Raw genomic sequence first — 15,715 nt, forward strand, 5'->3', positions numbered from 1 at the left:
AGAATGCAAGAAGCTACCAATGTCATATTACACCACGTGATTCAGGAGGGTTATGGCTCATGCTCTTTAGATTTTGGTCAAAATCGTTCAAAGGTCAAGGTCACAGTGAGGTCAAACATCCAAAAAATGATAGCTCGAGAAAGGAAGAAGCTACCAATGTCAAATTACACCACGTGATTCAGGAGGGTGGTGGCTAGCGCTGATTAGATTTTGGTCAAAATCGGTCAAAGTTCAAGGTCACAGTGAGGTCAAACATCCAAAACATTCGATTTTTGATGGTTTGGTGCAGAATCATCGTAGAAACTTCTGGTTTGCGTCGCGACCTTCTCGAGAGACAGCTTTTATTAGACAAGGTCAGAGGTCAAGTTGACGATTTTGTAAGTACCAGTCGATGACTGCTTGTTTGTTATCTTGCCAAAACGAAGTTTTAGCAAGATTTGTGAGTCAGCCTGTATGTTTTTTGTTTGTTTGTTTGTCTGTAATCACGTATGAAAAATTCTTCAGAGCACAGTTATCATCGGAAATTTTTGTAACTTCGCATATCAGAGGCCTATAGAGGTCCCTTTCAGCGCACAAAATTTTGAAGGTCAAGGTCAAACGTCAAGGTCACTTTGTCGCAAATCAGGGGAGTCGACGAAACCCTTATTTTTTGAGTAATTTTGATCGGATCGTCTTCAAACTTCATGGGAATATTGTTCATGGTCTGGCGCTCAGCTGATTAATTTTTGGTTGCGATTGGCCTTGACCTTCTTATGTTTTCTTTTTTTTTGGTCTGTAATCACATATAAATCACTCTTCAGAGCACAGTTATCATTGGAAATTTTTGTAACTTCGCATATCAGAGGCCGATAGAGGTCCCTTTCAGCGCATAAAATTTTGAAGGTCAAGGTCAAAGGTCAAGGTCACTTTGTCGCAAATCAGGGGAATCGACGAAACCCTTCTTTTTTGAGTAATTTTGATCGGATACTCTTCAAACTTCATGGGAATATAGTTCATGGTCTGGCGCTCAGCTGATTAAATTTTGGTGGCGATTGGCCTTGACCTTCATGGTTAGCGCCTGAGGTCAAACATATTTGACCCCATGGTCAACTTTTCAAGTTTTAGGAACCATATCGTGTAGGACCTCAAATTGAACACCTCGATGAGTCAGGTCAGGTCAGGTATGGGAGCATGTGCCAGAACATCACATCGCTGCGTCCACTTTCCGCCGGTACTCCAAGGGCCTCCGTCTGGCCATCCCCCAGGCAGATGCCAGGCCCATCCCCATCTCCTTGAGATGATGGTCAACCTGTTGCAACCATGAGGCACGTGGTCGGCCCACTGGCCTCCTCCACTCATGAGACTCCCTCACTGAGAGAATCTGGTGAGCAGGATCAGAGTCAGGAAAACGAGCCACATGTCCATACAGCCGCAACTGATGCTCACGGACTATGCAGGTAACAAATCTCATCTGAGTCTCTCTCAGCAACCGCTCGTTGGACACAAAATCCGACCAGCGATAGCCAAGGATTCTCCGAAGAGACCTGGTACCAAAGGAATTAAGTCTCCGTCTCAGATCCTTGGTCAGAGTCCAAGTCTCGCACCCATAGAGCAAGACTGGAAGTACCAAGGACCTGAAGACTCGGACTTTCGTCCTCCCGCACAGGTACCGGCAGCGCCACACCCCATGATCCAGTGAATCCATGACTCCCCAGGCCCGACCCAGACGTCTATTGACCTCTGACTCGCAGCCAGCAGAGACATGAATATCACTGCCAAGGTCAGTGAATCTCTCCACGACCTCAACATCCTCACCACAAACAGACACAGACAGGACAGCAGCATCCAAGATGTCACCGAAAGCCTGGATCTTAGTTTTGACCCAAGAAACCCGTAATCCCAACGGCTCCGACTCCTCATTCAGCACCTCGAGGGCCCCCAAGAGGATGTCTAAAGTCTCCGCAAAGATGACTGCATCATCTGCAAAGTCAAGGTCCGAGATCTTGACATTCCCAAACGATGCACCGCAGCTTGATCTCTCCGACATCCTCCCTAGAATCCAGTCCATACAAGTGCTGAAAAGTGTGGGGGCAAGTACACATCCCTGACGAACTCCAGTAACAACTGGAAATAAGTCAGAGATGGTACCACCACACTTCACAGCACTCTCAGTACCAGAGTAGAGTTCAGACATCAGATCGATCAGTTTTGGTGGCACCCCACGAAGACCAAGAATCCTCCAGAGGACATCCCGATTCATTGAATCGAACGCTTTACAGAGATCAACATAAGCTGCAAGCAGCCCCTGCCGAAATTCTCGTCTGCGTTCGGTGAGGACACAAAGTGCAAGGATACGGTCAATCGTTGACCTCTTTGGTGTAAAGCCTGACTGCTCTGGACGCTGGTGCTCAAGCAGATGGTGGCGAACCCTATCGAGAATTATCCGAGCAAAGACCTTGCCCGGCACTGAGAGCAGCGTCACCCCTCGGTAGTTGTTGCAGTCTTTGCGATCACCCTTCCCTTTCCAGAGAGGGACAACAAGGCCCCTCTTCCAGTCAGTTGGGATGATGCCTGTGTTCCAGGCAGAGCACAAAACTGCATGCAACGACACAAGTGCAGCATTTCCACCAGCCTTGAGAAGTTCGGCATGGATGCCACAGATCCCTGGAGCTTTGCCCCGTTTCAACTAGTTCACCGCAGCCCGTGTTTCCACAAGTGTAGGTGGACCACAGTTGATTCGAGGGTCAGCAACAGGGATTGTAACACCCTTGACGTCCAACTCGACAGTTGGGGGATCAGCCTGGTGCAACCGCTCAAAGTAACCGGCCCAGCGGGCCTTCACTTCAGACTCCTCTGTCAAGAGCCTACCACTCTCTGCTCCACTGTAGTGCTCCGAGGGATGGGCTTGGATGAACGTAATGCGCGAATTCCCCTGTAAGCGGGACAAGAATCACCTGTCCACAGGTGGTGCTCTACCCCCTCACAGATTCCTCGCACATAGGCCTCCTTGTCCACCCTCAGTGCACGTGCAGTTTTACGCCTCAGCTCCCTGAACAGCTCTGCTCTGCCATTCAGCCTGGCCCTGCGACTCTGGTCAATGGTATCCAGTGTCCCTTGAGAGACAAAATTCTTCTTTGCCCTACGGTGAGCTCCAAGGCATCCACCGGCAACATCAAGGACGGTGGTCTTGAAGGCGCTCCACAACTCTTCAGGACCCCCCAAAGCACCCAGACCCCCCAAGTGTCCACTCAGCCTGTTCGCAATCTCCTCAGCTACTCTCTCATCCCTGAGCTTGGCAACATCCAGCCTCGGCTGGGATGGTACCATTCTCCAGGATTTAAGGTGCAGCTTTAGAGTTGCTACAACAAGCCTGTGGTCAGTATTGAGGAACTGAGCACTCCGGTAGACCCTGCAGTTCTGGATCATCCTCCAACGATCGTCAATGAGGACATGGTCAATCTCCTTTGGCACACCGCCAGCGTTGGAATACCAAGTCCAGCGATGAGCTTGTGGGCGCTGAAACCATGAACCAGCCACCCTAAGTCCATGACTTCTTGCAAAGCCAAGGAACTTAGTGCTATTCTGGTTCATAGTTCCTGACCCATGGGGACCAACACACACCTCATAACCGTCCCTATCAGTTCCAGTCGATGCATTGAAATCCCCCAAGACTAGAAGTGTATCTCGTCTGGGGCACTGATCAACCACAGACTCGAGTGTGGCGTAGAATGCATCCTTTACGGTGAGATCACTCGCCTCAGTCGGAGCATAAACAGAGACCAGGGAAATGACACCTAAGGAGTGACGAATCCTTAATCTCATAATACGCTCGTTGACCGGTGTTACCTCAATTATCATTGGGGTCAGCTTATTGGACACAGCTACAGCAACTCCTTGGGTATGGTAACCATCAGAGCGACCAGACCAATAGTAGGTGTAAACAACCACCATTATCTCACCGCAATCCGGTCTCCGAACGTCAGAGAGAGCTGCAATCCTGATGTCCAAACGCTTGAGCTCAGATGATAACAGAGACAGGTGATCATCCTCTCTTAGGGATAGGACATTCCAGGCACCCACCCGAAGGGACCGCCTCAGGTTAACCCAAGGAGACCGCCGTCTGGTGGACGACACCTCAGCACCACTCCGACACACTCTCCCGCAATCTGCCCCAGGGATGTTACCCCGTGGTTTCCCTCCTATCAAAGATTGGGGGTCCCGAAGGCTTTGCCCCAATCCCGTCATCCGGTGAGCTGCCCTGCGAAGGGAAGCTGCACAGGAGGTACTCCCACGGAGTGGGTTTTCAGATTTTTTTTGCGTTTTTGCGTTTTGCGGAATGAAGGGTTTTACGGTGGCCGGAGTGCAAATCCTGCCACCAACCTCCTAATAAGAAGTGACCCAACTGCAGGAGGACGTCCGCAGACACAGTTGGGCACTAGATATGGATGGCCGTTGGCTCACAAGGAGCTCCTCCGCCCTTTGAGGGGCACTCAAGGAGCACTCGATGAGTGCTTTCTAGATATGTCAAGCTTGAGACATTATGACGTCATTTGGTGACATTATGAGGCAAAACCATATTTTTCATGGTTACTCTGGAGAACGATTCTCATCGGAATCTCTCGTAAGCAGATATTCCTCAAGCAGTCGCTCCTGGTGGATAGCAGCTCTGTTCCCCTCAGTGTGACCTTTAAGAAGTCACACGTCGTCACCTTTTGGCAAGATACGGGTCAACCTGCGGGTGACACTGGTTTATTTTTGTATGTTTGTGAACAGTATTACGGAAAAACTCCTCGACGGATTTCGACGAAACTTGGTGGGGGGGGGTTAGGTATGGTCCAAGGATCATGCCATTAAATTTTGGACTTGGTCCCCCCGCCCCCCAAAAAAAAATTGTTAGAGAAATTTTTTTTTTGCATTTCTGTATGTTTTTGGTGATTTCCAACCACCCCCCAAAAAATTGTTACGCCCCCCCCCCCCAAAAAATTGTTGAATAAATTTTTTTTTGCATTTCTGCTTGTTTTCAGTGATTTCCAACCCCCCCAAAAAATTGTTAGAGAAAAATAATTTTTTTTTTCATTTCTACATGTTTTGAGTGATTTCCAACCGCCCCCAAAAATTGTTACCCCCCCAAAAAAATAGAGAATTTTTTTTGCATTTCCACATGTTTTAAATGATTTCCAACCCGGGCCCCACCCAAAAAAAAATTACACAATCCCAAAAAAAGGGATTTTTTTTTTTGCATTTCTACATGTTCTAAGTGATTTCCAACCCACTCCCCCCCTCAAAAATAGAGAATTTTTTTGCATTTCTGCAGATTTTAAGTGATTTCCAACCCACTCCCCCCCTCCCAAAAAAATAGAGAATTGTTTTTGCATTTCTGCATGTTTTAAGTGATTTCCAACCCCCCCCAAAATTTTTTTTTTTGCATTTCTACATGTTTTAAGTGATTTCCAACCCTCCCCCCCAAAAAAAAAAATTTTGGGGAGAAAAGAACGACAACTCTGTCAGCACTGTTGACATCATATTTAATGAAGAAGATATAAGGTTTACTTGAGTGACCGAGCAGTATTGGCGGCGGAGGTTTTGCACTCTCCCGAGTGCTCCCCCTCTGGTTTAATCAGTATAAAGCAAGTTTTACTGAGTGATTTGGACTGATATTTAACGATTTATTTGCAGAAACGAGATCCTGCGTGATGTGCGAAAATTAACTATGCCTCAAACCGAGGGAGCACAAGACCTTTACGATTTTCAGAGGATGAATTGCTGGACAATCGGAAGGTGGAGTCAGCCAGAGTCAGATCATCAGGTGATTGTGCAATTCACCAGCGAAGGCAAGGAATCCACAGCTTCCCATTCTGGTCGATCTGGGCACTCAGAAAGGAATCTTGGAGCTGTCAAGGGATCCATAGAGAAAACTCCCCTTTTCAAGACAGCAGATGTTGCAGAGGAGTTCCAAGTTAGCTCAAGAACTGTCGTGCAGTAACTTCATCAAATGGACGACTATGGGAGAGCAGCTCAGAGAAAATGTCTTCTTCGACCAGTCAACATTCAAAGAACGAAGTGGGCTGATGATGTGGCCAACAGACCTTTGGAGTTTTGGAAAACTGTCATTTTTTTCAGATGAGTCCCAATTTGCTCAGTTTTCTGACAGTGGACACGTGTGGACCTGGAGACTTCCCAGTCAAGAGTTCTCTTTGAAACGATTGCAGCCAACTGTCAAACACAGTGGTTTTTCAGTGATGGCGTGTGGAGAAATCTGGAGTCCTGGTCGGTCAGAGCTTGTGGAGTGGGCAGGCAATATCAACTCCACGAAACACACTCTATCCTTGAGGAAGGACTTCTCCCTGCCTTCTCCACTGGTCAGATAGTCAAAACAACACTGTTCATGGAAGATGGAGCTCCTTGCCACACTGCAAAAAAGACCAAAGAATGGCAGGACAGAAATGGGATCAAGTGACTTCCATGGCCCACTCAGTCTCCTCACGTGAATCCCATTGAACACCTCTGGGCTAAATTGGATCGAGCTGTGCAGAAAATGTCCTGAAACCAACATCATTGGCAGAATTGCAAAACCTTTTGCATGAGGCCTGGGTGGAAATCCCAGAAGAGAAAATTTCGGAACTCGTTAGTTCTTTGCTTGAAAGAGTAAATGTGTTGAAATCTGCAAATGGCAATTCCACTAAACACCAGTGTATGTATTGATATGGATCAAATGTTCTTCAAATGTTCAAGAAATAAATTCGGAAAAAATCATGATGTCGATTCACTTCTGTCATGTCTCTCTATCGCAAGATATTTCAAATATGTATTGGGCCCAATATGTTCTCATGGATCAGGCATTACGTGGCGGAGGCATGCACTCTGCCGAGTGCCCTTCCAGTTTCTTTTGTAATTAGAATGCCGTGAGAGAGCAGAGAAGTCCGTATTGAGTTGCTTTCTCCACCTTATCATGGCGTGCGTTTAAAACATGGGAATTCTCACGCATTATTTGTTATGCATTCAAAAAAAAATTGAACGGTCTACAGGAATGTACAGTATCTTCGAGGTCTTTGGGTGTTTAGGGTCCTGGAAACTTTTGGGACGTTTTTGTGCTCAGGGATTTTTTTGGACTTTTGGGTCCTCAGGGACTGTTGAGATTTTTGGGTCTTCCAGGACTTCAGAGTCTTAAGGGGTCTTAATGGTCTTGGGGGTCTTAAAAGGTTTTCAAAGTTGGAAGTGGTCTCAACAGTACAAAGGGTCAAAAGGGACATTCCAAAAGTGCGTAATTAATGAATAGATGTACATAATTAAGAGACAAATAGTCGACCACACACACACACACACACACACACACACACACACACACACACACACACACACACACACACACACACACACACACACACACACACACACACACACACACACACACCTCATCTAATGATCGTAGATTTACAGTGATGACCTTCACAGTATCATTGTGTGTGAAATCCTTCTCTCTTGCCTCTCCATCAAGCGAGCTTTCGTGTTCTCTCACTGTCATGGTGGAATGAGTTGGCATCAATTATTTATTTTTATTTTAAACCAGACTCGATGCTGTAACGGTTGGAGTGTCCACTCTGAGTCTGGGAGATCAACGGTTTGAACATCGGCTGAGTCATCCCAAAGACTCCAAAACACTCCCACTCCAAAATATTCAAACTCCAACACACTCAAACAATGAAAACACACCAACTCGTGCAAATTACAAAACATCACCACACCACGAAATTTGGGACCTCACAAAGGGGGGTCCGAACAGCAGGTATCATCACTGTCCTCATTCGTCTGATGAACCCAAGAAACTTGACTGAAGTATGGAGAATTTATTATTGGGTTCACTTGTAGATGAGATCTTGTGGCACAATGGTAGTGCGTCTGACTCCAGATCAGAAGGTTGCGTGTTCAAATCACGTCGAGATCATTTCTTTTTAAACCAACGGGTCGTTTGGGTTTTGGCTCCTTCGGGGGAAAAGAGAGACACCGTCATCTTTGAAATCTCATCATCACTTCCACCACAGAAGGTGAAGGAGGTTGTGTTTTCACCCCGTTGTGTGTGTTTGTCTGTTTGTGTGAAGGATATCTCAAAAAGTTTGGGAAGGATTCGGATGAAACTTTGTGGACAGGTTCGGAACATGACAAGGACTAACTGGTCCGATTTCGGTGAAGATCCAGAACCAGAATGTGATATTTTTTTCAGTAATTCTTCACCATCGAGAGATTGGGGTACAAATGATATACACCACAATATCTCAGAAAGTTGTGGACGAATTCGGACGAAACTTGGTGGACAGGTTCGTGTGTCGCAAGGAAGAAATTATTCGATTTTGATGAATATCCGAATCCGAATCTGGATACGATAATTATTTCATTGTTAAAATGATCCTTCACGATTGAGGGATAGGGTCAAAAACAATAAAGTCCTGCACAGATACATGACAAAAGTAAATAGACACCTTAAATCTATTCATTAACCTCCGCCATCTTCGAAGATGACGGAGGTTACTGTTTTCACCCCTTTCTGTTTGTTACTTCCGAAATCGAAAGATTTCGTCAGTATATTGATGACTTCCGTTTCTGTTTGTTTGTTTGTTTGTTTGTAGGCACGATAACTCGAGAATGCAAGAAGCGACCAATGTCAAATTACACCACGTGATTCAGGAGGGTGATGGCTCGTGCTGGTTCGATTTTGGTCGAAATCGGTCAAAGGTCAAAGTGAGGTCTAATATTAGATTTTTGATGGTTTGGTACAGATAACTCGAGAACGGAAGAAGCTACCAATGTCAAATTACACCACGTGATTCAGGAGGGTAATGGCTCGTGCTCGTTGGATTTTGGTCAAAATCGGTCAAAGATCAAGGTCAAAGTTAGGTCAAACATCCAAAAAATGATAGCTCGAGAAAGGAAGAAGCTACCAATGTCAAATTATACCACGTGATTCAGGAGGGTGGTGGCTAGCGCTGATTAGATTTTGGTCAAAATCGGTCAAAGGTCAAGGTCACAGTGAGGTCAAACATCCAAAACATTCGATTTTTGATGGTTTGGTGCAGAATCATCGTAGAAACTTCTGGTTTGCGTCGCTACCTTCTCAAGAGACAGCTTTTATTAGATAAGGTCAGAGGTCAAGTTGACGATTTTGTAAGTACCAGTCGATGACTGCTTGTTTGTTATCTTGCGAAAACGAAGTTTTTGCAAGTTTTGTTCGTCAGCTTGTATGTTTTTTTTTGTTGTTGTTTGTTTGTTTGTTTGTCTGTAATCACGTATAAAAAATTCTGCAGAGCACAGTTATCATTGGAAATTTTTGTAACTTCGCATATCAGAGGCCTATAGAGGTCCCTTTCAGTGCACAAAATTTTGAAGGTCAAGGTCAAAGGTCAAGGTCACTTTGTCGCAAATCAGGGGAATCGACGAAACTCTTATTTTTTGAGTAATTTTGATCGGATCGTCTTCAAACTTCATGGGAATATAGTTCATCGTCTGGCGCTCAGTTGATTCATTTTTGGTGGCGATTGGCCTTGACCTTCATGGTTAGCGCCTGAGGTCAAACATATTTGACCCCAAGGTTAACTTTTCAAGTTTTAGGAACCATATCGTGTAGGACCTCAAATTGAACACCTCGATGAGTGCTTTCTAGATATGTCAAGCTTGAGACATTATGACGTCATTTGGTGACATTATGAGGAAAAAGCATATTTTTCATGGTTACTCTGTAGAACGATTCTCATCGGAATCTCTCGTAAGCAGATATTCCTTAAGGAGTCGCTCCTGGTGGATAGCAGCTCTGTTCACCTCAGTGTGACCTTTAAGAAGTCACACGTCGTCACCTTTTGGCAAGATACGGGTCAACCTGCGGGTGACACTGGTTTATTTTTTGTATGTTTGTGAACAGTATTACGGAAAAACTCCTCGACGGATTTCGACGAAACTTGGTGGGGGGGGGGTAAGGTATGGTCCAAGGATCATGCCATTAAATTTTGGACTTGGTCCCCCCACCCCCAAAAAAAAATTGTTAGAGAATTTTTTTTTTTTTTTGCATTTCTGTATGTTTTTGGTGATTTCCAACCACCCCCAAAAAATTGTTTCGCCCCCCCACCCAAAAATTGTTCAAGAATTTTTTTTTTGCATTTCTTCATATTTTAAGTGATTTCCAACCCCTCCCCCCCCGCAAAAAAATTGTTTGAGAATTTTTTTTTTCATTTCTACATATTTTGAGTGATTTCCAACCTCCCCAAAAAAATTGTTACCCCCCCGCCAAAAAAATCGAGAATTTTTTTGCATTTCTACATGTTTTAAATGATTTCCAACCCCCCAAAAATTACCCCCCCCCCCCAAAAAAAAGGGATTTTTTTGCATTTCTACATGTTTTAAGTGATTTCCAACCCTCCCCCCCCCCCAAAAAAAAAAATTTGGAGAAAAGAACGATAACTCTGTCAGCACTGTTGACATCATATTTAATGAAGAAGATATAAGGTTTACTTGAGTGACCGAGCAGTATTGGCGGCAGAGGTTTTGCACTCTCCCGAGTGCTCCCCCTCTGGTTTAATCAGTATAAAGCAAGTTTTACTGAGTGATTTGGACTGATATTCAACGATTTATTTGCAGAAACGAGATCCTGCGTCATGTGCGAAAATTAACTATGCCTCAAACCCAGAGAGCACAAGACCTTTACGATTTTCAGAGGATGAATTGCTGGACAATCGGAAGGTGGAGTCAGCGAGAGTCAGATCATCAGGTGATTGTGCAATTCACCAGCGAAGGCAAGGAATCCACAGCTTCCCATTCTGGTCGATCTGGGCACTCAGAAAGGTGTCTTGGAGCTGTCAAGTGATCCATTGAGAAAACCCCATTGCAAGACAGCAGATGTTGCAGAGGAGTTCCAAGTTAGCTCAAGAAATGTCGTGCGGTAACTTCATCAATTGGACTACTATGGGAGAGCAGCTCAGAGAAAATTTCCTCTTTGACCAGTCAACATTCAAAGGAGAAAGAAGTGGGCTGATGATGTGGCCAACAGACCCTTGGAGTTTTGGAAAATTGTCATTTTTTTTCAGATGAGTCCCAATTTGCTCAGTTTTCTGACAGTGGACATGTGTGGATCTGGAGACTTCCTTGTCAAGAGTTCTCTCTGAACCGATTGCAGCCAACTGTCAAACACAGTGGTTTTTCAGTGATGACGTGTGGAGCAATCTGGAGTCCTGGTCGGTCAGAGCTTGTGGAGTGGGTGTGCAACAGCAACTCCACGAAACACACTTCTATCCTTGAGGAAGGACTTCTCCCTGTCTTTTCCACTGGTCAGATCGTCAAAAACAACACTGTCGATGGAAGATGGAGCTCCTTGCCACACTGCAAAAAAGACAAAAGAATGGCAGGACAGAAATGGGATCAAGTGACTTCCATGGCCCAGTCAGTCTACTGACGTGAATCTCATTGAACACCTCTGGGCTAAATTCGATCGAGCTGTGCAGAAAATGTCCAGGAAACCAACATCATTGGCAAAATAGCAAAACCTTTTGCATGAGGCCTGGGTGGAAATCCCAGAAGAGAAAATTTCGGAACTCGTTGGTTCTTTGCTTGAAAGAGTAAAAGCGTTGAAATCTGCAAATGGCAATTCCACGAAACACCAGCGTATGTATTGATATGGATCAAATGTTCTTCAAATGTTCAAGAAATAAATTCGGAAAGAATCATGATGTCGATTCACTTCTGTCATGTCTCTCTATCACAAGATATTTCAAATATGTATTGGGCCCAATATGTTCTCATGGATCAGGCATTACGTGGCGGAGGCATGCACTCTGCCGAGTGCCCTTCAAGTTTCTTTTGCAATTGGAATGCCGTGAGAGAGCAGAAAAGTCCGTATTGAGTTGCTTTCTACACCTTATCATGGCGTGCGTTGAAAACATGGGAATTCTCACGCATTATTTGTTATGCATTCAAAAAAAAATTGAACGGTCTACAGGAATGCACAGTATCTTCGAGGTCTTTGGATGTTTTGGGTCCTGGAAACTTTTGGGACGTTTGTGTGCTCAGGGATTTTTTTGGACTTTTGGGTCCTCAGGGACTGTTGAGATTTTTGGGTCTTCCAGGACTTCAGGGTCTTAAGGGGTCTTAATGGTCTTGGGGGTCTTAAAAGGTTTTCAAAGTTGGAAGTGGTCTCAACAGTTCAAAGGGTCAAAAGGGACATTCCAAAAGTGCGTAATTAATGAATAGATGTACATAATTAAGAGACAAATAGTCGACCACACACACACACACACACACACACACACACACACACACACACACACACACACACACACACACACACACACACACACACACACACACACACACACACACACACACACACACACACACACACCTCATCTAATGATAGTAGATTTACAGTGATGACCTTCGCAGTATCATTGTGTGTGAAATCCTTCTCTCTTGCCTCTCCATCAAGCGAGCTTTCGTGTTCTCTCACTGTCATGGTGGAATGAGTTGGCATCAATTATTTATTTATTTTAAACCAGACTCGATGCTGTAACGGTTGGAGTGTCCACTCTGAGTCTGGGAGATCAGCGGTTTGAACATCGGCTGAGTCATCCCAAAGACTCCAAAACACTCCCACTCCAAAATATTCAAACTCCAACACACTCAAACAATCAAAACACACCAACTCGTGCAAATTACAAAACATCACCACACCACGAAAATTGGGACCTCACAAAGGGGGGTCCGAACAGCAGGTATCATCACTGTCCTCATTCGTCTGTTGAACCCAAGAAACTTGACTGAAGTATGGAGAATTTATTATTGGGTTCACTTGCAGATAAGATCTCGTGGCACAATGGTAGCGCGTCTGACTCCAGATCAGAAGGTTGTGTGTTCAAATCACGTCGAGATCATTTCTTTTTAAACCAACGGGTCGTTTGGGTTTTGGCTCCTTCGGGGGAAAAGAGAGACACCGTCATCTTTGAAATCTCATCATCACTTCCACCACAGAAGGTGAAGGAGGTTGTGTTTTCACCCCGTTGTGTGTGTTTGTCTGTTTGTGTGAAGGATATCTCAAAAAGTTTGGGACGGATTCGGATGAAACTTTGTGGACAGGTTCGGAATATGACAAGGACTAACTGGTCCGATTTCGGTGAAGATCCAGAACCAGAATGTGATATTTTTTTCAGTAATTCTTCACCATCGAGAGATTGGGGTACAAATGATATACAGCACAATATCTCAGAAAGTTGTGGACGAATTCGGACGAAACTTGGTGGACAGGTTCGTGTGTCGCAAGGAAGAAATTATTCGATTTTGATGAATATCCGAATCCGAATCTGGATACGATAATTATTTCATTGTTAAAATGATCCTTCACGATTGAGGGATAGGGTCAAAAACAATAAAGTCCTGCACAGATACATGACAAAAGTAAATAGACACCTTAAATCTATTCATTAACCTCCGCCATCTTCGAAGATGGACGGAGGTTACTGTTTTCACCCCTTTCTGTTTGTTACTTCCGAAATCGAAAGATTTCGTCAGTATATTGATGACTTCCGTTTCTGTTTGTTTGTTTGTTTGTTTGTAGGCACGATAACTCGAGAATGCAAGAAGCTACCAATGTCAAATTACACCACGTGATTCAGGAGGGTGATGGCTTGTGCTGATTAGATTTTGGTCGAAATCGGTCAAAGGTCAAAGTGAGGTCTAATATTCGATTTTTGATGGTTTGGTACAGATAACTCGAGAACGGAAGAAGCTACCAATGTCAAATTACACCACATGATTCAGGAGCGTGATGGCTCGTGTTGATTAGATTTTGATCAAAATCGGTCAAAGGTCAAAGTCACAGTGAGGTCAAACATCCAAAAAATGATAACTCGAGAAAGGAAGAAGCTACCAATGTCAAATTACACCAGGTGATTCAGGAGGGAGGTGGCTAGCACCGATTAGATTTTGGTCAAAATCGGTCAAAGGTCAAGGTCACAGTCAGGTCAAACATCCAAAACATTCGATTTTTGATGGTTTGGTGCAGAATCATCGTAGAAACTTCTGGTTTGCGTCGCGACCTTCTCGAGAGACAGCTTTTATTAGACAAGGTCAGAGGTCAAGTTGACGATTTCCTAAGTACCAGTCAATGACTGCTTGTTTGTTATCTTGCCAAAACGAAGTTTTTGCAAGATATGTCTGTCAGCTTGTATGTTTTTTATCTTGCCAAAACTAAGTTTTTTCAAGATATGTTAGTCAGCTTGTATGTTTTTTTTTGTTTGTTTGTTTGTCTGTAATCACGTATAAAAAATTCTGCAGAGCACAGTTATCATTGGAAATTTTTGTAACTTCGCATATCAGAGGCCTATAGAGGTCCCTTTCAGCGCATAAAATTTTGAAGGTCAAGGTCAAAGGTCAAGGTCACTTTGTCGCAAATCAGGGGAATCGACGAAACCCTTATTTTTTGAGTAATTTTGATCGGATCGTCTTCAAACTTCATGGGAATATAGTTCATGGTCTGGCGCTCAGTTGATTAATTTTTGGTGGCGATTGGCCTTGACCTTCATGGTTAGCGCCTGAGGTCAAACATATTTGACCCCAAGGTCAACTTTTCAAGTTTTAGGAACCATATCGTGTAGGACCTCAAATTGAACACCTCGTTGAGTGCTTTCTAGATATGTCAAGCTTGAGACATTATGACGTCATTTGGTGACATTATGAGGCAAAAGCATATTTTTCATGGTTACTCTGTAGAACGATTCTCATCGGAATCTCTCGTAAGCAGATATTCCTCAAGGAGTCGCTCCTGGTGGATAGCAGCTCTGTTCACCTCAGTGTGACCTTTAAGAAGTCACACGTCGTCACCTTTTGGCAAGATACGGGTCAACCTGCGGGTGACACTGGTTTATTTTTTGTATGTTTGTGAACAGTATTACGGAAAAACTCCTCGACGGATTTCGACGAAACTTGGTGGGGGGGTTAGGTATGGTCCAAGGATCATGCCATTAAATTTTGGACTTGGTCCCCCCCCCAAAAAAAAATTGTTGGAGAAAAATAATTTTTTTTTTGCATTTCTTCATATTTTAAGTGATTTCCAACCCCCCCCAAAAAAATGTTTGAGAATGTTTTTTTTTCATTTCTACATGTTTTGAGTGATTTCCAACCACCCCCAAAAAATTGTTACCCCCCCAAAAAATAGAGATTTTTTTTTTGCATTTCCACATGTTTTAAATGTTTTCCAACCCCCCCCAAAAAAATTACCCCCCCCGCCAAAAAAATAGAGAATTTTTTTTTTGCATTTCTACAGATTTTAAGTGATTTCCAACCCCTGCCCCACACCAAAGAATTGTGAAAGAAATTTTTTTTGCATTTCTACATGTTTTAAGTGATTTCCAACCCACTCCCCCTCCCCAAAAAAATAGAGAATTTTTTTGCATTTGTACATGTTTTAAATGATTTCCAACCCCCCCCCCAAAAAAAAAATTATCCCCCCCCAAATTTTTTTTTTTTTTTGCATTTCTACATGTTTTAAGTGATTTCCAACACTCCCCCCCCCCCCCCCCCCAAACAAAAAAATTTTTGGGAGAAAAGAACGATAACTCTCAGCACTGTTGACATCATATTAAATGAAGAAGATATAAGGTTTACATGAGTGACCGAGCAGTATTGGCGGCAGAGGTTTTGCACTCTCCCTAGTGCTCCCCCTCTGGTTTCATCAGTATAAAGCAAGTTTTACTGAGTGATTTGGACT

At 44.1% G+C, this 15,715-nt stretch overlaps 2 non-coding genes across 2 annotated transcripts; both read left to right on the forward strand.

Moving 5' to 3' along the window:
* The first annotated feature begins 7,849 nt into the window (after positions 1-7,849).
* TRNAW-CCA (transfer RNA tryptophan (anticodon CCA)) lies at positions 7,850-7,921 on the forward strand. Its single transcript has one exon. It is a non-coding gene; the product is annotated as a tRNA-Trp (tRNA).
* Positions 7,922-12,812: 4,891 nt separating this feature from the next.
* Positions 12,813-12,884, forward strand: TRNAW-CCA (transfer RNA tryptophan (anticodon CCA)). The gene has a single exon. It is a non-coding gene; the product is annotated as a tRNA-Trp (tRNA).
* The last annotated feature ends 2,831 nt before the right edge of the window (positions 12,885-15,715 follow it).

Source organism: Eptatretus burgeri, chromosome 9 (assembly GCF_056783735.1).
Source record: "Eptatretus burgeri isolate ZD-2024b chromosome 9, Ebu_testis_v1, whole genome shotgun sequence".
Taxonomy (NCBI): domain Eukaryota; kingdom Metazoa; phylum Chordata; class Myxini; order Myxiniformes; family Myxinidae; genus Eptatretus; species Eptatretus burgeri.